The sequence below is a fragment of the Notamacropus eugenii genome, chromosome 3, assembly GCF_028372415.1.
Source record: "Notamacropus eugenii isolate mMacEug1 chromosome 3, mMacEug1.pri_v2, whole genome shotgun sequence".
Lineage (NCBI taxonomy): Eukaryota > Metazoa > Chordata > Mammalia > Diprotodontia > Macropodidae > Notamacropus > Notamacropus eugenii.
The window spans coordinates 417,332,607-417,351,328 of record NC_092874.1 but is presented as its reverse complement, the minus strand read 5'-3'; the positions used below and the strand labels follow the sequence as shown (position 1 = coordinate 417,351,328).

Here is an 18,722-nt window from a genome sequence, read left to right as displayed (position 1 = left end):
CTCTCCCCACTTATACTTCTACTTCCAATCTCTTATTGTAGATCTTTGCCTCCTTGGGAGATCTTTCTCTTTCCCTCCTAAGGAAGAATTCCCCTGAACTTGTAACTAGACCCTGAAATAAAGCTCAACCCTTGTTCGACTCTGGAACGTCCTTTCTCTCATACGAGCATCCAGTTTGGCCAACCGAAGACCTCGGGAGGTGAGGTAAGAAGACTCGGGTAGCCCACAGGCCTCTAGGCCTGGCAAATGACCATGTGAAAAAGAGGGCCTTAAGTGATAGGACAGTGTTGTGAATTACATGAGGGTCTTGTTCCCAGTGATACATACAGGAAAGAGTAGTGAACAACAAACTAGAGCTGATGATAGTATTGAAGACCTAGAGAAAGAAAAGGAGTAAAAGACAAGGAAACAACTTTTCAGGGATGAAAGGAAAGAAATTAGGGCACAATGTTGCCTACACTGTCATCTCTAGTCACTGTAATGGTTTTGTTTTATTTTGATTTTTGCTTATTTTTCTTTTCCTTTTGTTACAAGGAGGGTTCAATATGGGATATGAGGAAATAAAAATAATCCAGAAATGACTGGCCTGAAAATAAAGGTTAATGAAGAAATTTCAAAAAATTAACAAACTTTCTTTATATTTATCTCACCATGCACTTATAATGCTTTTGAATATACAAAATGAGTAGGTTTCCATAGGCTACTTTAGGGACCAAATCTACCAAACAATTGTAGAGAACTGGAAAACAAAATCAGAAATTATGGATGAATTATTGCTTTTCACTCTGTCTTACCGTAAGATGTAGTCTATGGCTTCAATCTTTTTTATCTCGAGAATTTTAATGGGGGAAATTTGAATTAATATATTTCCTTTGCCTGAAAAACAAAACAAAAACAACAAAACCACAGAAACAACATATTTTCTCTCAGGTTATGTTTTTTTTCTTATCCTCACAAAATAGATAATCAGAAAAATCTTGTCAAATTTTTGCCCAATTATCATACTATTAAAATGTCAGTGCTAATATAATCTGTTGAATTGAATGCTATGAATTACCTGGGATTTTACTTATTAAAAGGTATAAGCAACCTAGCCTGAAATCTTCAAAAGAGGATATTTGACTTGTAGCAATTGTTTTATATTTGAGTGTCCTTATCCCTAAGGTAAAGAATGTTATCTTTTTTTTCTCAAGAGAGTTATTGGAGTCTCTGTTTCATAACAGAAGAGAGCAACAATACATTTCATTTAGTTATATTTGACTTTAGGGTGGGAGCCTATCTTCTTCAGAAGAGCTAAAAGTTATAATATGATCTGATCACATTTTGATTCTCACAAAAAATCTAGGAGGTAGGTGCTATTATTATCCTGATTTTACAGCTGAGCAAACTGAGGCTGAGATTAAATGATATCCCTAGGGTTACAGAGCTAATAAGTGTCTTATCCAGATTTGAATTCAGGTCTTAGCATTCTATTCACTGGGCCACCTAGTTACCTTTAGTTATTCAGAGAAGTTTATCATGTCATGAGAGGCCAAATTCTGTCCTGCTAGTATCATCATACTCAGCTCCACAAGACAGGAAAGCAATATGGTAGTGACAGCTTTTTCCAGACATCAGGATGTGCCAAACATTGTACATCTTGTTCTTCATGATATTTTTGCAAAACAAGTGGACCTTGGCAACAAACCCTTGATCCATGATGAAGTTTATCTCCCTTAAGAAATCAGTTGGTTTCTCTGAAATCTCAGCATCTACACTGTTATAGGTTAGGGTATGTAAAGTTGTCCCAGATCCTAAGTACCAGAGTTCACCTGTTTTATTACATGAGATCCCTAGGTCCTGAAGACAAAATATTTATTTTGTTAAACCTCTTAGACTAACATTATTGAAAAGTTCAGAAAGGTCTCAGAATGAATATTTTCACACATACCTATCAGCCAGTAAGTGAGGCTTCTATGTTATCATCTAACACTCTTCCCTGAAATAAATAAACTATCATTTGAATGGCAAATATTGTGGATGACATCATGGTTATAAAAGACACCTTCATGGTGTCTGCTTCCCAAGGTGCCAGATTAAATTGTTCTCTATCTTAATTCTTCTATGCCCACTCTAATGTGACCTCAGGCTTTGTTAATAAGAGTAGGTCACACAGAGCAAGAGATATAATAGAATTTTGGTCTTCTTTCTTGTTTAGATAATATTTAGAACATTATGTTTCACTAGGAGCAAAACATTTTAGGAGGAATATTAGCATTCTGCAATGTATCCAACGGCTGGTGATAAAGATGATATGGGTAATAGTAGAGAAAAAAGGCTTGGATATATTAATTGGTCTTAGGAATCTAAATGACTGACCAATATGGCAGAGTAAAGGCTGGGACTCACCTGAGCTCTTCCCCGAAACCTCTCCAAATAACTTAAAAATGATTCTAACCAAATTCTGTAGCAGCAGAACCCAAAACAAGATGAAGTGAAATAAATTTGCAACCTAGGGCAACTTGGAAGGTTAACAGAAAAAGTTCTGTTGCACCACAGTGAGGGAAGATTTCAGTCTAGCATAGGTTGTACCAGGACAGAGACAGCAAACCTAGAGCAGGCCTTGGGTCACTGAATCAGTGGCAGCAGTGGTGGTTTGCAGACCTGTCTGAAAACAAAGACAACTTAGAAGGAGAGCAGAAAAGATGTATCACACCTGGGTGACAATGGAGCATAGCCCTGCTGGGCCAGTACAGCACTGGGACACAGTAAACAAGAAGCAGGTCTTGAGAATTAGAGAATCAACAATAGTAGCTGAAGGTTCCTGAAGCCCTCAGCCCACAGACAGTAAGGGAGTGAACAACTGATCAGAAGGAGATTACAGGAGTCTTTTTTATATCACTGAGGCAGAAGCCTGTTGCTTTACTCATAGTTGGATCTGGGTCACAATCCTGGATAGCAGTCCCAGGGTGAGAGGGAGCACTGGCACAAGAGACCTTCTGGCCACAGTGGAGGCAGGGACCCTCCTCACAGTTTCAGGGAAAAAAAATGCTTGTGGTCACTCATAGACAAGAGCACAGGCCAAGAAAATAGTAAACACCTATCTTTAGATTATACTGCCTTGGAAGAATTGAGAACTTACAGGTCCCTAGAAGTATCTCTGAAAACAACTGCACAAAACCCCTGAAGCTTAAGACACTGTGCCCTCCATTCTGAAAGCAGAGCCATATCTTAACAAAGAGTTAAAAGTCAACTAATAGGTTGAGAAAATGAGCAAACGTGAAAAAAAAAAAAAACAAAACCTAACTATTGAAGGTTACTATAGTGACAAGGAAGATCAAAATGCACATTCAAAAGAAGATGACAAATCTCCAATATCCAAATCTTCAAGAAAAATATGAATTGGTTTTAGTCCATGGAAGAGCTAAAAAAGGATTTTGAAAATCAAGTGCAAGAAGTATTGGAAAAATTGGAAGAGAAATGAGAGTGATACAAGAAAATCATGAAAAACAAGTCAAGAACTTGGTAAAGAAGACACACCAAAAATACTGAAGAAAATAACATCTTAAAAATCAGAGTAGTCCAAATGGTAAAGGACGTCCAAAAAGACAATGAGGAGAAAAATACCTTAAAAAACAGAATTGGTCAAATGGGAAAGAAGGTATAAAAGTTCACTGAAGAGAATAATTCCAAAATTAGAATGGAACAAATGGAAGCTAATGACTTCATGAGAAATAATTTAAAAATTCCAAAAGAAGCAAAACAAAAAAATGAAAAAATAAAAGATAATGTGAAACATATCATTGAGAAATAACTGACCTAGAAAATAGGTCCAGAAGAGATAATTTAAAAATAATTGGACTACCTGAAGGCTATGATAAAAAAAAGATCCTAGATATCATCTTTCAAGAAATAATCAAGGAAAACTGTCTTGATATTCTAGAACCAGAGGGTAAAATAGAAATTGAAATAATACTACAATCACCTCCTGAAAGAGATCCAAAATGAAAATTTTCAGAATTATGCCAAATATCAGAGTTCCTAAATCAAAGAAAAAATATTGCAAGCAGCCAGAAAGAAACAGTCAGGATAACACAAGATTTAGCAACTTCTACATTAAGTATCAGAGGGCCTGGAATATGATATTCCAGAGGGTAAAGTAGCTAGGATTACAATCAAGAATCAATTACCCAGCAAAAGAGTATAGTCCTTCAAAAGAAAAAATGGATCTTCAATGAGATAGAGGACTTTCAAGCATTCTTGATGAGAAGACCAAAGTTGAATAGCAAATTTTGACATTCAAATATAAGACTCAAGAAAAGCATCAAAAGGTAAACAGGGAAGGGAAATCATAAGGGACATAATAAGGTTAAGCTGTTTATGGTCCTATATGGGAAAATTATATTTCTAACTCATAAATCCTTCATCATTATTGGGGTCATTAGAAGGAGTACATATAGACAAAGAGCAAAGGTGTGATTTAAATATGAAGGGTTGATATCTAAAAAAAATAAAATTAAGGAAGGACAGAAGTATGTACTGAGAGAAAGAGAAATGAGGTAAATCATCTCACATAGAAGGAGCAAGAAAATGCTTTTACAGAGGAAAGAACAGGAGGAGGTGGGGGGGAATTGACTAAACCTTACTCTCATTAGAATTAACTCAAAGAAGGAATAACACACACACTCATTTGGATATAGAAATATGTCATATTTATTGTTTAGGAAAGTAGTAGAGGAAGGGGATAAGAGAAGGCTGGTGACAGAAGGAAAAGCAGATTGGGGGAAGAGGTGGTCAGAATCAAAACTCTTTTGAAGAGTGAAAGGTTGAAAGGAGAGAGAGAATAGAATAAACAGGGGGATAGGCTTCAGGGAAATAAAGTTAGCAATAGTAAGTATGAAAAAATTTGAAGCATGTTTCTTTGAGAAGGGCCTCATTTCTCAAAGATACAGAGAACTGAACTCAAATTTATAAAAATGAGAGCCATTCCCTTATTGATAAATGATCAAAAGATAGCAGTTTTCAGATGAAGAAATCAAAGCTATCTATGAAAAAAACTTTCACTCATTTTTGACTGCAGAAATGAAAATTAAAACAATTCTAAATTACTATCTTATATCTATTAAACTGGTTAAAAGGAAAGAAAAGGTAAATGACAAATATTGGAAGGGATGTGGGAAAATGAGACTTTAATGCACTATTTATGGAATTGTGGACTGACGCAACCATTCTGTATATTAATTTGGAACTATGCCCAAAGAACAATAAAACCATGAATTACCCTTTGACCTAGCAATACCACTACTAGGTCTGTATCCCAAGATAGATTTTTTTAAAAAAAGAAAAGGACCTATATGTACAAAAATATTTATAGCAGCTCTTTTCTAGGGGTAAAAGCTGAGGGGATGTCCATTAACTGGGGAAAGGCTAAACAGGGTGTGTTATGTAATTATGATGGAATACTATTGTACTCTAAGAAATGATGACCAGGATGCTTTCCAAAAAACCTTGAAAGACTTACATGAGCTGATGCAAAATGAAATGTACTGTGAAGAAAGTAATAGCTATCTTGTAGTAAAATCAGCTGTGAATGACTTAGTCTCAGCAATGCAACTATCCAAGACAGCTCTGAAGGACTTATGATAAAAAGGGTTATCCATTCCCACAGAAAGAATTTATGGTGTCTGAATACAGATTAAAAAGCTCTTTTTTTTTTTTTTAATTAAACGTTTAACATTTATTTTCACACATTTTTGGGTTACAAATTTTCTCCCCTTTTTTCCCCTCCCTCCCCCCAGATCCAAGCTTTCTAATTGCCCCTGTGACCTATCTTCTCTCTCTTCTATCCTCCCTCCCTGCCCTTGTCTCCGTCTTCTCTTTTGTCCTCTAGGGCTGGATAGCGTTCTTGACCCCTTAACCTGTATTTCTTGTTACCCGGTGGTAATAACATTACATTTGGTCCTAACACTTTGAGTTCCAACTTCTTTGGCTCCCTCCCTCTCTACCCCTTCCCCTTGGAAGACAGGCAGTTCAATATAGGCCATATCTGTTTAGTTTTGCAAATTATTTCCATACTAGGTGTGTTGTATAGGACTAACTATATTTCCCTCCATCCTGTCCTGTCCCCCATTACTTCTATTTTCTTATGGTCCTTTCCCTCCCCATGAGTGTCGACCTCATATTGCATTCTCCTCCCCCTGCCCTCCCCTCTATCCTCCCCCCCATCCTGTTTGTGCCCCTGTCCCCCACTCTCCTGTATTATCAGATAGGTTTTCCTATCAAAATGAGTGTGCATTATATTCTTTCCTTTAGTGGATTGTGATGTTTTTCTCTTGCCTCCCCTCTTTATCCCACCACTAATAAGTCTTTTGCTTGCCTCTTTTATGAGAGATAATTTGCCCCATATAACTTCTCCCTTTCTCCTCCCAATATTTCTCTCTCACTGCTTGATTTCATTTTTTTTTTTTAGTATGTGATCCCATCCTCTTCAATTCACTCTGTGCACTCTGTCTCTATGTATGTGCGCGTGTGTGCATGTGTGTGTGTGTGTGTGTGTGTGTGTACTCCCACCCAGTGCCCAGATACTGAAATGTTTCAAGAGTTATAAATATTGTCTTTCCATGTAGGAATGTAAACAGGTCAACTTTAGTAAGTCCCTTATGACTTCTCTTTGCTGTTCGCCTTTTCATGGTTCTCTTCATTCTTGTGTTAGAAAGTCAAATTTTCTTTCCAGTTCTGGTCTTTTCATCAGGAAAATTTGAAAGTCTTCTATTTCATTGAAAGACCATTTTTTTTCCTGAAGTATTATACTCAGTTTTGCTGGGTAGGTGATTCTTGGCTTCAGTCCTAGTTCCTTTGACTTCTGGAATATCCTATTCCATACCCTTCTATCCCTCAATGTAGAAGGTGCAAGATCTTGTACTATCCTGATTGTATTTCCACAATACTTGAATTGTTTCTTTCTAGCTGCTTGCAATATTTTCTCTTTCACCTGGGAATTCTGGAATTTGGCCACAATGCTCCTAGGAGTTTCTCTTTTTGTATCTCTTTCATGCAGTGTTCTGCGGATTCCTTGAATATTTATTTTGCCTTCTGGTTCTAGAATCTCAGGGCAGTTTTCCTTGATAATTTCATGGAAGATGATGTCTAGGCTCTTCTTTTGATCATGGTTTTCAGGTAGTCCCAGAATTTTTACCTTGTCTCTCCTGATTCTATTTTCCAGGTCAGTTGTTTTTCCAATAAGATATTTCACCTTATCTTCCATTTTTCGAATCTGCGCGGTATGTTCTGAGATATCTGTCTTTCTTGAAAAGTCCAAAGCGTCCATCTGTGTCATTCTAGATTTGAAAGATCTATTTTCTTCAGTGAGCTTTTGAATCTCCTTTTCCATTTGGTTATTTCTGCTTTTGAAAGCATTCTTCTCCTCATTGGCCCCTTGCACCTCCCTTGCCAGCTGAATTAGGCTAGTTCTCAAAGTGCCAATTTCTTCAAGATTTTTTTGGTTCTCCTTTAGCAGGGAGCTGATCTGTTTTTCATGCTTCTCCCTCATCCCTCTCATTTCCCTTTCCAGTCTTTCCTCCACCTCTCTAACTTGATTTTCAAAATTCCTCTTGAGGTCTTCCATGGCCCGAGCCCATTGGGTGGGCTGGGACACATAATCCTCGATTTCTGTGTCTTTGCCTGATGGCAAACATTGTTCCTCCCCATCAGAAAGGAGGGGAGGAAGTGTTTTTTTCTCTCCGATAAAGTACCTTCAATAGTTTTATTTCTTTTCCCTTTTCTTGGCATATTCTCCACCTAGTGGCCTGAACTCTGAATGTTCTCCTCACACCCACCTCGCCTCCTGGTCCTCCCAGCCAGCGTTTGGGGACTGAGATTCAAATGCTGCTTCCCTCCTTAGGATTTTTTGCGGGGGCAGGGCTGTTATTCAGTGTTAAATTAAGTTCAGGTGGTCAGGGGCAGGGCCGCCTCTCTGGCTCAATTCCCTCAGGTGGTTTATGCACAGACCTTCCACAATGGATCCAGGCTCCCGCCCGCTTGGAGATCCATCCTCTGCAGCCGCCTCTCAGTCCCCACCTCCTGGGGAGCCCGAGCCATGGGGGCACCTCACTCCCCTCTCAACCCGCCAAAGAGACTCTCTCACCTACCCCCGTCAGTCACCTGTTGGTGGGGGGGCCCGTGCCGCTGCTGAAGATCCCGCCTCCGGAGCCCTCTTAGGACTGTGCCTCTCAGAGCCCCGGCCATGGCCGCCGCCGCAGGTCCGGGCTGGGCGCCGCGTCTGCAGCGCGACGGACCTTTTGCGAGAGGTTTGCAGGTCCCTCTGTGGGTGGGGGGACCCGCGTGGCCGCTGGAGATCCCATCTCGCAGCCCTCTCGGATCTTCTTCCCACGTTGTCGCTGCCGCGGTAGGGCTGCTCTCTGCTTCTCGCCCCGGCGCCCAGTCCACGGAGAGAAGGACCCCCCGCAAGAGGTTTGCAGGTCTCTCCGGAACAGAAATCTCCTTCTCTCCAATATTCCGTGGTCTCTGGGTGCAGAATTCGCCCTGGGTTAGTCCCCTCTGCCGTTCTGTGTTTTGTGGGTTCAGAGCTATGTGTATGTGCGTCTTTCTACTTTGCCATCTTGGCTCCGCCCCAAAAAGCTCTTTTTTTAAAAGAATTCTTTATTTTCTTGAGTTTTTTTCACAACATGACAATTGTCAATATGTTTTGTATGACTGCACATACATAACGTGTAGAGAATCACTCTCAATGGGGATGAGAAGGAAAAGGAGGAAGAGAGAGAATTTGTAACTCAAAGTTTTTAATATGAATATTAAAAATTGTTTTCATATGTAACTGGGGGAAGTAAAATACTAAAAAATCTAAAAACAAACAAAAAAGTAAATAAAAATGATGGACAGGAAGATTTTTGCAAAAAAATATTGGAAGACTTGTATGAACTGATGCAAAGTGAAATAAACAGAACCAGGAAAATATTGTTCCCAGTACTGCAGCATCCTATGGTGATCAGCTATGAGTGACTCAGTTCTTAGCAACATAATGATCCAAGCCAAATACAAAGGACTTATGATGGAAAATGCTGTCCCCATTCAGATAAAGAACTGGTGTGTTCTGAATGCATAGCTTTTTTCACTTACTTTACTTATTTATTTATTTTATTGTTTTTTTAATCTATTTCTTCTTTCACAACTGTGACTAATAGGGAAATACGTTTTACATAATTGTACATATATAACCTGTATCAAAAAGCCTACCATTTTAGGAAGAGGGGAGAGAAGGGAGGCAGAAAAATCTAGATCTCAAAATCTTATAAAAATGAATGCTAAAAATTGTCTTGATGTACAATTGGGAAAAATAAAATAGTATTAACTACTAAAATAGAAGACTCTAAAGGGCTGCCAGGTGGAGAAATAAATGAATGAATAGATATATAGATATAGATAGATAGATAGATAGATAGATAGATAGATAGATAGATAGATAGATAGTTAGATAGATAGGTAGATAGGTAGATAGAGAGATGACAGATGATAGATAGATATATAGATAGATAGATAGATAGATTAGATAGATAGACAAAGTTGTCATATTTACTCCAGGAGATTAAATGCTTACCAATGAGTGAAAGTAATGTGGAGGCAAATTTTGTTGCCTTCTAAGAAAGAACTTCTTCACAATAATAGTTGTATGAAAGTGGAATGGGCTACCTTGTGAGGGGATAAGCTCTCTGTTCCTGGAAGTGTTTCCAACATCAGACATCACATGTCATGGATGTTGTAGAGGGATTTGCTTATTCATGAACAAGAGGAAGTATATGACCTCTGAGGTTCCTTTCAATTCCGTAATTCTATAAGTGCATGTAGATGTTCCATCTAATTTTATAAGAAAAACTTGAAAAGAATCCTTTCTCAGTGATACCCTCATAAAAGTGCCTTCCCCTGAGATTACGTTCTCTCATATGTATGTATGCATACAATATGTATGTATGCACACACATATTATGTGTGTATATGTACATACACACATTTATATTTATATAGCTCTATCATCTATCTATGTGGTATGCGTTTGTGGGTGTGTGAGTACGTAAGAAGTAATTTCATCCTATTTTCTTCCATTAGAATATGACCTCTTTGAGAACAGGGAACACGTTTTTACTTTCCTTTACATTCCCAGTACCAAAGATGCATTGTAAATGCTCAAAGGATACTTCTAGACTGAAATACTAACTGACTACAAGACCTTGTTATTTTAGATTTCCCAGTCTATCACAAATTTCTTTGACATGAGACTGATCATCACATAAAAAAGTAAAAATAAATTTAAGAACCTAGCAATAACATTCTTTCTGATTATCAGAAGACCTTAGTCTTTTGGTCTACTTTGTGCTGCTTAAAGTTTAAGAGTATTATAGTGGAGTGAGAGAAATAAACAGTTAATTTAATCAAATATGTAATAAATACCTGTGAAATGAATTAATTATACTATAAAACATTACCTTTCCTATTACTGCTCTGTATTACTTTAAATTTTTAAAACTGATTATGGCATAATTGGGTTTCAAAGATATATCTTTGAGCCCCATATTTGTCCTTATTATATGTGTAATATCTAGAAAATCCATGATGCTCTTTAGATCTCTTTCTTAGTCTGAAAAAGAAACCTGCCTCATAGAATTGTAATAAGCAAAATATTGTACAAATATGTATAGTCACTATAACTCTGACTTCATTGTTAAAGAGACGTATGGGTGAGAAAATTCCTTTTACCAATAAACAACATCACCTATTCTGTAATTTAGAGTCTTGGAGAATTATCTAGACAACAGAGGTGGTAAATGTCTTGCCAAGGGTCACCTGGGAAGTATATGCCAGGGATGTATTGACCTCAAGTTCCCTTGACTTTTAGGCCAGCCACCAAACTCTATAGATGGGAACCATTGTCCACTTAATCAAAAGCTCCATTGAAGTCAATTGTGCCATCATTCATCAGCATACCCACAGGGCTAATAAAATGATTTATATATTTTTGGTTTTGTGGATTTGAATTGGGCATGTAATTCTGAATCTCTGTAGCATATGGAATAAAGTGACATAAAAGTTAAGAATTTGAAGTTATCTGAGCTTCACAACAAGCTTGCAGAATTTTCTAGTTTAGTACTGTTTCAAAAAGATCCAGGAAATCAGGACTAATCAAATGACTGGTTTTCCATTTTTTTCTCTTAGATATAGTTCAAAAGTATTTATCACATACTGGAGCAAGCTAGGTGGTGCAGAGGATAGAGTACCAGTGGAGGAGTCAGGAGGATCTGAGTTCAAATCTCACCTCAGACACTTGATATTAACTGTGTGACCTTGGGCAAGGCACTTAATCCCAGTTGCCTCATCCTGGGTCATCTCCAGTCATTCTGATGAATATTTGGTAACTGTATTGATGGTTCTGTAGGAGAAGTGAGGCTGGTAACCTGCACAGTCCTCCTTCACTCAAAAACAAAGTCAAGTGAAAGTCATGTTATTATTTCTCTGATGGCAAGGTCTTCTTCAGGTACAAAGGATGAACACACACAGATCACCAACTGGGAGGGTAAGACCCTCAGGGTTCCTGGGTTAAAGAGAAACAATTACTACTTAGTATTTAAATCCCCTCTGTGCTAGGTGGATGAGGATATATTTTCCAGTCTATGAGTTCCACAGTGAATTCAGTCTAAGGCTTGGTGTTTGAGCAAGAAACATAGCCAGTAAACCTAAAGGAAAAAAGGCAGCTTTAAGACATGGAGTGTACCTTCCCTTGGGTAGAACAACAGAGAAAAGAAGAAGGAGGAGGAGGAGAGGAGCTACTACTTACTCACTCACGGGTTGTGCTTTTCCTTCATTCTCAAAGAGGACCATAACATCAAGTTGATGACATGACTTGCAGTTGCCTTTATTTGAGTGAGGGAGGGCTGTGCAAGGTCACCAACCTCACTTTCTTCTCCTGAGCCATCTGGGTCCAGTGGCCTGATATTCATCAGGATGACTGGAGATGGCCCAGAATGCAATGGGAGACCCTGGCCCTTTCAGGCTTAGCTCTTATCATATTTTCTTTTTATTGCATAAACCCAAACCTCTACAGTCATATTCAGTTATGGCAAACATATATAGTGAGAACAAATTAAACTTGCTTGATTTCCGTTCCTTTCTTAGTTACTAGCTTTGATAAACCATTGGTTCTCTCCAGCCTCAGTATCTTTGTACCATGAACTCTAAGGTCTTTTTCTAATTTTAGATTATCATTACTATGGTTATGACTGCAATTACAACTACTACTACTACAAAAACAGTGTGACTATGATTATAATGGATATTTGTAGAGCACTTTAAGTTGTTTTTTAAGACATGATACAGAAATATTCTCACTGGAATTTTACAAAAACTCTGCTGTAGTGAGCGTTGGAGCTAGTTTAAATCAGAGTGACAAAAGCACAATTTTCAGTGTATTTACACCTCAGAAATGAGCAAACACTAAAAATCAGTATTTGATTTAGTATTTTTTGATTGTCTACAGTGAAGAAAATGATGTGGAAAATGTTAGCAATGAAGATTTAAATATATTTCATGTGGATATATGTGTATATTTATATATGTGCATATATGTATACACACATAACCATTTGATAAACATTTACTAACACAATTCTGCCTATAAGGTAGGTGAAAAAGTTAATATTCTCATTCTACACATAAGCAAATCAAGACTCCATGAAGTTAAATCACTTACAAATTTGTTACATTAGGTATAATATTTGAAACCTTTTGTAATCCAGCATTCTATCCACTATTCCAGGATGCTACTAAATCAAGGTTTCTTAAATTCAGGTCCATAACTTCAGGATGTCAATGATTTTGGATGGGAAAAATACACATTTATTTGCAATAAATTTTAACTGAAATTTAGCTTTTCCTATGATTATAAATGTCAGTAAATGAACATTGTCCTGAGAAGGGGCCAGTAAACTTTTTCAAAATAAATAAAAAAGGATTCTTGATTTAAAAAACAGGTTAGTAATCCCTGCCTTAATAAAATGATACTGGTTCTTATATCCTACACAATACACTATATCTCATTACTTTTATTCAGGCTTCATGGTTGTAATTTAACGGTAATAAGTCATATGATCAGCCATTTTGCAGTTAATGGTGGCTTTTGCACTGTTGAGCACACAGCAGGTGTTTAAAAATGCTAAATAAAATCAATTTAGTTGCCTTTGAAGCCAACTGGGGGTTTTATACATAATATTTTATCAAAAGGACATCACATTTATGAAAAGAATATCACAATCTTATTTTTCCATATAATCTATAAATCTGTTATGTATTCAGAAGAAATTCAATTTTCAGTACTTCATTGATTTTCTCTTATCTTTCACAGTTCTACAAGTACCCCCAACTGATATACTATGATATTTCTATTTCCATATCCTTCATATAAATTTCTAAATAACCTCTTGGATTATTAAGCCCATATAATGTAACTAAAGGGGAACTAGGTAGTGCAGTGGATAGATCCCTGAGCCTGGAGACGGGAAGATGCAAGTTAAAATCTCGTCTCAGACACTTACTAGCTATGAGACTCTGGGCAAGTCACTTCACCCTGTTTGCCTCAGTTTCTTCTTCTGTAAAATCAGCTGAAGAAGGAAATATCAAATCATTCCAGTATCTTTGCCAAGATAACCCAAAATAGAGTCATGAAGTGTTGGACATGGCTGAAGTGATTAAACAACAACAATGCTACAAAAACTTCCTTCTGTGTAAAGTTAAGGAAGTCACATTTAAGAAGGAATAACATTGACGAACATGTATCCTGATGAGACTAACCTAAGTGAAGAAGCCCCTTCTACCTATGCCATAGGAGGACAGGGTAAATGATACAGAAGTGCATAACCTAGAGCAGAAAAGATTTAGTCGAGTCATAATAGGATTCCAATATCTGATGGACTGCCAGTTTGAAAAGGGAATGAATGGGCTTGTTTTGCTGGGTCCCTGAGGGAAGAGACATGAACAGTGGGTGAAACAGGAAAGTGGACTTCAACCAACATCAGGAAAAGCTGCCAGTTACTTACAGCACTGTCACTGCTAGCCACTGTTTCCCATTATTCATGCTCTTGAAACAGATGCGAGATGACTACTTGTAAAAGGTTTTCAAATGGACACAGTTCATGATCTGAATGATAGTTGGTATGGAAGATCTCTAAACAGCTTCCTTCTAAGCCATCACATTTAGAGTGTACTTGTAGCACTTGTATTATTTCAACAATATAGAAATAATAAAGGAATGATTACTTCAAGTCTAAAATTACCAGAAGAACAGCTAGGACATGGACCCCATATAGTACCCTTTCTATCTGTGGTCTGGCACTGCTGTCCCAAGATTTTCCCTCATCTTCTGGAGGAATAATGCTTCATAGAGCCCTGCCGTGAAGGTGAACTAGCTTTAGCTAAGGCCCAACCTGAGGAGGATAAGGGTTATTCTTTTCCTAAAGAGGTTTTAACTGTAGATTCTTTTAGAATTGATTGGCTAAGGTGGGTGACTCAGTTTGGTTGCAGGTCTTCCTGATTGCCTGAGTGCCAAAGCCATGAGGAATTCTAGCTCCCTGTTGGAGGCATATAGCTATAGACTGAGAGTATGGTTGTGTTCCGACAAATAGAAGTATGTTGCCAATTGATATCCTAGGAGATATAGAAATAGGTTTTAGATCAGAAGTCAGTAAGATCTGGGTTAGGATCCTCCATCAAACACTTACTAACCATCAGATCTTGGAAAAATCACCAAGCCTCTTTCGACCTCAATTTCCTCCTCTGTAACATGCAATATCACCTACCTGACATAGTTTTGAGGACCACAATATATGTAAAGTCCTTTACAAGCTTTAAGGTATCACAGACACACTTCTTATTGCTGTTATCGTTGTTATATATTTCTGATGAAGGTATTGGTGTTATTTGTAAAATGGGGCTATAGAGAATATATGAATCTAAACATTTCTAAGGCTCATTGCAGCTCTCTGAGCTTTTGAAATGTATCATAACTCAGACTAGTTCAGGAACAAAAGGGCCGTTTTGAATAGTAAGTATTCTAATAGTGTTTCTAGTGTTGGAGTGAGACCAAAGGAAAATACATCTGGATGAAAAACTTGTATGATACCATTTGTAAATGCTATTCTTACTATGAACCTTTCATGGGATGTACTTTGAGGACAAAGCCTGAAGATCAACTTACTGTTTATCTAAATGGTAAGAAGCTGTTAAAAAACAAAACAAAACAAACAAACAAAAAAAAAAAACGTCTCTCCAAGAAACCCTTCATGGATGATTTGATAGTAGGATGCTTAATAGTTTGAATTGCCATAGCAAATGTACATGTGAATTTTACAGATAAAAGCAAAGTGAGTCTGAAAATGCTCAGAGATTGAAACATAAGGCATGGTCATTTGATAGCTTGCACAAATCAACAATATGTTTACAAGATAGTTTCTCTGCCAACATATCAGTTCTTATCATTAAATCCCTTCAGTATTACCTTTCGTAGCCTTGTCATTGGAATACAATAACATTGTAGAGTTTTGTTATCCTGTTTAAGAGTGTAATAGCTACAATTTTTCAGCAGGTTGGTATTTTTTTCAGCATATAACTTTATAATACATGCCATGATTTTTATGTGCAAGTAAAGATAAGGAAGCATCCCCTTATTTTCAAGTGCCCTTGAATGCAACCGAAAAACAGGTCAATCCTGAACCTGTAATCAATTGTTCATATTTTTATGATAAAAGGAACATTTTTAACAGTTGTAACTTAGGATACATTATTAAGGTTATCTTCTCTTAACACTATTCTTTTTTTTAAACCTACCTAAAGTAAAAGTAAAGAGGCACCATAGCAAAGTGAATACAGTGTTGGAATTTGAGACATGAAGATTTGAGTTTAAATCCAGCCTCTGATATTTACTAGATATGAAACCTGAACAAGTAATCAGGGCTTTAACTCATAAAAACTATGGTAATTTTTCCCTATACTAACTGATTTCTAGAGTGGGTGGAGGGCAGGGGAGAGTAAGGGTAACACACTGAATTTTTTTCTCCCAATGATGGGTTACATTCTGTACTAATGCTCCCAAATTCCCAGTTCTGACTTTATAAGTCATACTCTAACTTACCCTTAGGCCTCATATTGTGAACTACTTCTGACAGATGGTTAGAATACTTGTTGAAAGAGGGAATTCCCACATTAAATATATATTGATGTATTGACCTTAATGAGAATAAGCCTTATTAGAAACAATTAGGAAATAAATTCCAAAACAATTATTTTTATTCATTCATCTCTGTTTATCTCCTTGGAGTATACAATAGCCACATGACCTGGGGGAGGTTACTTTTTCTGAGTTAGTTTTCTCATCTATAAAATGGGAACAATCAAAAGATTTGTACCACCAGCATCATAGGATAGGTAAGTCTTAAGGAAGTGACTTGGTTAACCTTAAAGTATTTCAATTGCACTATCAGTCTTATTACAAAATTATCAATCCTTTCCATAAGGACTATCAGTCGATCACCCCATGTTATCCACAATGATGACAAGATAAACCCTAAACTCACATGTCTCCCCCCAAAAAAAGCACCATTAAATAATCAAAAGAAAGTTACTGGATGGAAATAGAAAGGCTAAGAATATCTTGATTTTCATCTCTGCTTTGAAAAATTAAATTTGGTAAACAATTTGGTAAACAAATTATTGTGTACAGAGAACTGGTTGCTATGACAAAACTCTCTCCTAGCCTTTTTCCTTTTAATGAAATGATCTCTTGGTTCATCTTACTTTAAATCTTGATCCCTCTCATAACTGTACTTAGTCTTTTTTCTTAGAGCTCCTTCCTTAATGATCTTAACTCCCATGAATGCAGTTACCATATTGTATTGTCAATGGAATGGGAAGATCTTGCCCATCCATTAACAGGCCTGTGGGACCTGTTTAAGTCACAGGGAAACCTAAGTCACACGAGTTTGAGTCACATGAAGCCTGAAGTAGGAGGAATTTACTGAATGGGTGGAGCAGAGCTGAGAGGAAGTAAGACAGAGCTGGGAAAAAGAGATGAAGGAAGCAGCTGGCTGGGAGCAAGAGAAGGAGTGATTTTGCTTGAGGAAGTTGGTTTATGGGAAAGCCTGATAATGTATATAGACTTCTTGGTTACTATGATGAATTTCTTTGTTACTCTGATGGATTTGGCTTTTTGGTGTTTGGGTAAATGTCATGGTTTCATCTTTGAGGAAGAGAGTTTATATTTTGTGAATTTACCCTGGAAATACACCTGTATATCCATAGTGGCTACTGTAGTTATTGCATTGACGCTACACATATTTCTATATATTAATCCTAAAACTATGTAGTTTCAATCTTTATCAATAGCTCCAAGCCTTCCTTTCTCATAATCACCTAGAGATCCCTATTTAACTATTCTACCAGCATCTCAAACACAATGCTGGATTTAAATATGAACTCAGATCTTCAGCCCCTACCTAGACCTATCCTTCCCAAATCAGCCTATGCTCCTAGTCACTTAGACTCAAAATTTCAGGATTTTGATTCTGCACTCCTCCTCACTTCCTCCATTCTATCCATTGCCTAAACCCCTTTGACCCTACTTACACAATATCTCTCATATTGCTTATTTTTCATCTTATCTCTACTTATACTGCCACTACCCTAGGTCAGGCTCCCACCACCTTTTATTTTAATAGCCTCCAATTGATCTCATCATCATCTTTTTCCCCTCTAATCCTTCCCTCCCAGAGATGCCAAAAATAATCTTCCTATTAGATGATTTTCATCACTCTGTTGTCCTGCTAAAAAATCGGATGACTCTCTAGTGATCATAAAATAAAATGTAGATTCTCTATTCCTTGGCTCCAATCAAGCTTTTCTCCCAACTTAACTTTACCTTATACTTTGTATTCTAGGTAAATTGGACAGATATTGTCCTACACGCTGCCTTCTTCCATTGTTATACATTGGTGTAGAATATCTACAGACAGGGAATACAGTCTTTTTTCAGTTCCAGGGCAAGACCCTTCCATAAAATATCCTGGCTTTTTTTCTTTCACTTCTGAATCCTGAGATCTCTCTCTGTCTCTGTCTCTGTCTCTGTCTCTGTCTCTGTCTCTGTCCCTGTCCCTGTCTCTCTCTCTCTCTCTCTCTCTCTCTCTCTCTCTCTCTCTCTCTCTCTCTCTCTCTCTCTCTCTCTCTCTTCTCTCACTCTTATACACATGCAGACACACACACAGACACCTCTTAGATTTCCAAATTTCTACAAGAACAGGTTTTCTTTTTTTTCTCCTTGGCTAATATTATATGCTGCCTTGAATTCTCTTTACTCATGCTTATGTCACAGTAACTTTTATCATGGTATATAGTCCTTGGAGGCAGGAGCCTTATTTTTTGTTACATTTGCATCCAGCCATTATCTCAGTACAGTAGGATTTTAATAAATGTTTGTTGTATTAAGTTAAATTGAAGTGAACTCTGCTATACTACTGGGGATGATTGAAAGTCTAGGTAAAACACAATGGAAATCATTACATAACTTAATGACTTTTGGCTAGATGGAACAATGAATAGAATACCAATCCTAGAATCAAGAAAACTTATCTTTCTGAGTTCAAATCTGGCCTCAGACACTTCCTATTTGTCTCTGGGCAAGTCACTTAACCCTGTTT

At 37.3% G+C, this 18,722-nt stretch overlaps 1 long non-coding RNA gene across 3 annotated transcripts in view; it reads right to left on the bottom strand.

Moving 5' to 3' along the window:
- The window catches only part of LOC140531732 (uncharacterized), an 83,194-nt gene that overhangs the window by 53,631 nt on the left and 10,841 nt on the right, over positions 1 to 18,722 (bottom strand). For all 3 annotated transcript variants that reach the window (XR_011976414.1, XR_011976415.1, XR_011976416.1), the window contains exon 2: positions 795 to 876. This is a non-coding gene — a long non-coding RNA (uncharacterized lncRNA). The remainder of the gene's footprint in view (positions 1 to 794; positions 877 to 18,722) is intronic.